Raw genomic sequence first — 6,493 nt, forward strand, 5'->3', positions numbered from 1 at the left:
TCACACAACAATAGACATACAATGAACTCTTGAATGAATCCCATAAGGATTGGAACAATCATCTCCCAGAATTTCCACTGATTCCCACTGATCAGTTACTAGCCTTCCCCTTTAAAGGTGTAACAAGTTTGTCTACATGTATTTATATGTCTGTCCGCTTTATGATCTTAGGGACTGTACTATGTGCGGAGTGACACAGAGAGACAAGAGATTCCCACATGACGCAATGAAACTCAAATTCATATACAAACATATAAAATATAAATTTTTATTGAATTATAACATATTTATAAACTTCCATCATATGAATACATTCAAATAAACTAATGTATGAGAGAAAGAACGAAATTCTTGTGTTACAACATGCATATTGGGTCTGTGTGAGTTAGTGCATAGATAAATGACAGGCAAGATGGAGAGTGGAGAGTTAAAAAAAACTTAAGTTTTAGAAATGAATTTAGATTTCAGAAGAGCTTGTAATGAGGAGAGCAAAAACTAAATGATCAGCAGATTGACAGTTAAGAAACAGGTGCTACAAGCATAAAGTCAACTACCACTGGTTTCAAAGCCAACATCACCCCACTTTTACATTCTTTTTTAAATATAATTGATTATTATAAGGATCGATTTTGATTTTTGGAATGTCTATTTGGATTGTCTATCATTTTGACCACAATTCACAATTTTCTATCATCTTACTAGCTATGACATGGTACAAGAAGCAGATATTTCCATACCAGTAGAGGAATAGAATACTGAACATCACCAACAATCTATTTTTTTCCCCATCACATCTATAGTAGACAAAGAAAGGCAACATAATTCTGTGAGCCTTCAAGGAATTATAAGGACTAAACAGTTCATTCATCTACTGTGAAATCAGCAACTTTCACAAAGTTTACAAGGAGCCACTATTCGGGAAAGTAAAATGCATGTGCAAGTCTTTGCTTGCACGGTGCATTGAAAGAAAAATGCCATTAAATATTGTACACCATCGTGGTTGGAAATTCGTGAAAGTTTCATGCTGCAAAAAAGATCGTTGGCTCCCATTTGAGAAAGTTTCATGCCGTAAGAGACTTGTTGCTCCAAATGGCAAAAGTTTCTGGTTTTACTGTACCTGTTTCTCCAGGAGCCTCCAGAAAACTTTAAATTTTGCTTTGTGTCCTGACAAGATAGCATGAAAACTCCTTAATCTGGAAATTATTCTCATCATTAGTTTTTTTTTTTCCCTAATTGAAATTAATGAAACACACAAGAGCACGGTCAACCTCGCCTTAAGTTGACCTCGCAGAAGAACATTTTTTTGATATGTCGACATGGATATGAATATGAAAATTCTGTTGTACTGTAAACATAGATATTTTTGTGCAATTAATTTTTTGCCCATTTATTTGCTGATTCTTGAATTGGTGCTGTGTAATTGTCCACCCATTCCAAATGTGCACAGAAAATTGTAAGATATTTTTCATGGGTTTAGAATTTGCGCCAGCCAAAACTAGTGTGAAATATGCAAAGATAAATGTACCCCGAAAATTCTTGCATTTGCAGTGTACAAGGTAAGTCAAAGTTCACTCAAGTTGAAGGATTTCTCCAGTGTCTTTGGCTTCGACTTATGTGAGGTTGAATGAATCACCCTGAATGCTTTTTTGAACTTCCTTTTCTTTGATGTAGGTATGTTGGCAAACCTGGACACTCATCATGGATTGCCTGTATGCTATAAATATATAATAGTTCTCAGGATATATCTTTGCAAACACATTGATAGTGCCCAGCAGTACTTTGTTAATACACACTGAACACAAGAACATAACATAACATGTAGCAATACTTTGGTAATATACACTGAATACAATAACATAATTTACTATGGTAATGTGCAGGATAAAACTACAGTGAGGTGTACATATCTTTAAAAAAAATGACATTTTAACCACATATTCTAATGTACAACTAGAAATGTCAGGGTACATTATTACAGGGTGAGTTATTTCAGAAAGAAGTGGAGATTCCCTTACTCAGTCCTACATGATATTGACACTGTCATTACTCTAGCCTCGTTTCATTACAAAATAAAGAAGAAAAGAAGTTCAAAAAAAAAAAATGTATGTTGTAATACATACATGTATATATGCACATACTAGTACTCTTGCAACAAGCTATAATGAGCAAAATTTTATACAATGTTTGCAAGTAAATAAACAAAAATGCTCCTAAATAAGGTTCAATAATCATTGTACTGTCAAAGTCTTAGCGACCACCTGTCTATAGCGGCCACCTGCCGTATACAACCACTACAAATAATTCCCCCTGAGAGAAAATTGAACCTGTCTTTGAGAGCCACTTTTTAGTCTCCCTAGAATATTTGAGAGTCATGAATTGTCTGGAATATAAATGAGGATTTGTTTAGCCGGACCACTGTCAAGAAAGCAACTGAATGCTTGTAAGCACATGATCACAAGACAGACAGCTTGAAGTCTCTTTAGGACTACAGTTGTACTAGTTAAGGACCAGTTAAGTGCTTTGCCTTAGGGCACAAACAACTGTAGCTTGGGGACTTGAACCAAGGACCTTGTAACTGAGAGACCATGGTCTTATCCACTGAGCCATACACCACCTCCTAACTCTGCATAGCCGTTTGCAAAGGCAGCTCGCTATAATTTCAGTGCACGCACACATAGCGCGCGACTGACGAGCTGCAAGAGTAGCGAGCTCACTCCCATCTGATCATTGTCTGCACACCTGCCATATGTGATTCCATTGCGAGCCGCCTTTGCAAAAGGCTAAACTCTGCATAGTGCAAGCTTTAAGTCATTGAGGGAATACAAGTCTGCATTCAGAAAAGCTGAAAATCAGCAGACTCTGAGATTTGAGTTGTGAAGATGTTAATGATGCCTGTGTAGAAACTTGACTGGCGTTTGAATACGTAAGCTCGTGATGAAATGCAAACACCAACTACATGGTGTACACTAGCATCTGATTTCTTGGCTGTTTCCCTACCATCGGAATGATATCCAGCCAAACAATGAACTCAAAGCTGGAAAATTTCAGATCAGATCTAGTTAGGAAAGATGTATAGACATTCAATACGTATTCTACAATGTTTTGAGTGACAGGGCCACAATCAACCCAACCACTAATCTGTCAGAGGATGGAGACAAAAAACAACAACAAAAGAAAAAATCTGAGTATAACAGCCTCCAACAAAAGAAATGGCCAGCTATGAACCAAAATAATCAAATATAGCATCGTTACACATTGTAAAGCATAGTACACAGTAGATATAGATAAGGTATTCTTGTTTCTTTGTATGACAGTAACATAACACTTTTTTTTTGGCCGAGTGCTATGACATAAACATATACTCTATACTTAGTCAAAGTAACCTTGCATTCATACCAAAGACGCTTAAAGGGAAGGTAAACCCAAAAAGCAATGTGGATTGAGTGAAAGCAGCGACATTAGTAGAACACATCAGTGAAAGTTTGAGGAAAATCGGACGATCGATGCAAAAGTTATGAATTTTTAAAGTTTTAGTGTTGGAACCGCTGGATGAGGAGACTACTAGAGGATATGACGTATGAGTGGACAACAATACAAAGAAAATATAAAGGAAATTCAACAAAAATTCACTTTTCTAGAATTATGAAAGAGGAATGGACCAACCTCTTTCAGAAAGCAGGGGGAATAATTGCTACCCTTAACATATGTCAATATCAAGCTGATGGAATTTGTAATTTTCATGAAAAATTGATTTTTGTAGAATTTTCTTTATATTTTCTTGGTATTGTTGTCCACTCATACGTCATAACCTCTAGTAGTCTCCTCGTCCAGCGGTTCCAACACCAAAACTTTAAAAATTCATAACTTTTGCATCGATTGTCCGATTTTCTTCAAACTTTCACTGATGTGTTCTACTAATGTTGCTGCTTTCACTCAATCCACATTGCTTTTGGGGTTTATCTTCCCTTTAACTAATAAGACAGGAAAGTGCGCGCTAATCCTGTACAAAACAAATGGACAGCGCATGGTCCTCAAGCGTATTACGCACATCACCTGAGACGCGCTGTCTTGACACTTGATAAACAGCAGCAGCGGCTTCAGGGACAGCGCGTCTCAGGTGATGTGCGTCTTTGCCTGAGACGTGCTGTCTATGAAGATATTGTTGTTTATCAAGCGTCTTTGATTGTGAGATCATGTTGCCAAATTTTTACCTCCACGAAATAGTCCTTATTACTTTCAAATCTCGTTCATCAAAATAATCCCCTTATTTGAAAAAGAGCTACGACTATAATTTTTAAATCTTTTTAAGATAATAAAGATACCACTAACTTTGGAAATGAATGATGTTTCTAGGTGTACTGAGTTTGTACTTGGCTCTCTTTTGTATCGTCATGTAGGGTAACCATTTTATGTCCATTTTTATCGCGCGCCTTTGTATCTTGTTATCTCTACTATCTTTGATTCATACCTTGCAAAGAAAGATGCATGGATGGTGAACATGATTCAACTTGTGAGAGTACAGACAAATTCAGAGCATGGTCATGGTTTTCACATTTATTTACTATTTCATATTCACACACACTCTCATCATTAAATATGTGACTGCCTAGCTCAAAACCGATAAGTAGGTCAAAATGAATTTTGACTTTTCTACACACAGTAAAATTGTAGGCTCTAAGCTTTAAAATGATGTATAGCTTTTGAAATTGAACAATCCTAATCCATTCAAAAAGTGATTAAAGTAAGAGTTAGGAGGCACAGTTTCATAGAAAAGGGGGGGGGGGAGGATTCAAGATTAGGTTCACTCAGGCATGCTGTGCAGGAGTATCAATGAAAATGGATTTTATTTTGCAGAGATAGCAATGCCTGTCTGAAATGATATGACCTAAAAAATTGACAATATGTTGATTTCAGTTTTGTTTTACGCTACCAAATTTGGACAGACAATAGAGAAAAAATAGTACTCTCATAGGTGAGAAAAACTCTACAAATTTGAGTAGGTCAACCCAAATGACATTTTTTCGGTTCATTACACAGACTCCTAATCTGCAACTTTTTGTCGGTGTTGAGCCAGGCAGTCACATACAGAAATAAAACATTCTTTCCCGAAAATACAAGTCCAAAACGAGGGCAGGAGTCCACAAAATATCAGAATCCACTTCCCACTTTAATACAAAGTTACATTAAAACCATTATCACATGTTGGATGGACACTCGAGATTATATGCCATTTTTAAATCTGAACAATTTTCAGGCTTTGTAGCAGCTACATCCTGCTTTCATACCAGATATTTGTTGTACATCACTAAAGCGGCAAATACAGTGCACTCCCGTTACAACGAACACGGTTATAACGAAATTTCGTTATAACGAAGTAAATCTTCTGGTCCCAAAATTATCACCATTAAAGTCTATGGTACAAAATTCGCTTATAACGAACACGGTTATAGCGAAATTTCCGTTATAACGAAGTCTTTTCCGAGCGCCACAGACAAAGAAAAACAAGAGAAATGTGCTCCGTTATAACGAAATGCGAATTGCTTTCGAAAATACGTAGCGGAACAAGCATTTTATAGCTGCGTCTCTGCATGGGTGGACGCTTCACACCACTGTGTGTTCGCTCCTTGTGTCACACACAGTTTCTGAGGGGAACTTGCATTTATTATTGTAATACAGTTATCCCATCACATTTCACATAGCTTTGCAGTGTATGATGAGTATTCAGCAAACATAATATGATATATATACGTGGTTCCTTGTTTTCGTTATATATTGTATTTGTTCGGTTATAACGAAATTTCGTTATAACGAAAGAAAACTGCCGGTCCCGAGCATTTCGTTATAACGGGAGTCCACTGTAATTATGATTGGCAACATTCACACAAATTATTTTATTATTTCTTTTTTTGTGTGTGCCGTTTCCGATCAACATCGGACATAAGTTTTAATACTGAACTGAATTTAAAAAACCAAACATGCTATGTGTTTATTCACTTCCACTCTATCTCTTCATCTCACAATGAGTGAAGATCTGTTGACCCATTCCATACGGGAACCTGGCGGCCTGTGATTCAAGTCTATGGGGAATCCGGAATTCAGTATTGAACAGGTTAACAAGCAGTATCCGTATAAGAGGTAAATATAAAAAATATAACAAAAGTCTGTGATATGTAATCATTCACTTAATTTGGCATTGCTTTATATTGTACGAGGAAAGATCTTTGCTGACTATAAAATCCCTTGTTGCACCTGTATGTGTGAAAGCTGTAATAGCTTTCTCCTCGCCACACATCATCTAATACAAAACCACCCACATGTGTGCCATTATAAAAGCATTAGCAGCATCCTTTATCTAGACGAAACCACAGCCACATTCAATACTGGAATAAAATATATCATATCTTCATAATGGACTCTCACTGTTGCATTATACATCATTTTGTTTGCATAAATAGGATGTCGCTCCTCTTGGAATAAATACCTCTGGCATTTC

The sequence above is a fragment of the Diadema setosum genome, chromosome 19 (assembly GCF_964275005.1).
Source record: "Diadema setosum chromosome 19, eeDiaSeto1, whole genome shotgun sequence".
In the NCBI taxonomy this organism is placed as follows: Eukaryota; Metazoa; Echinodermata; class Echinoidea; order Diadematoida; family Diadematidae; genus Diadema; species Diadema setosum.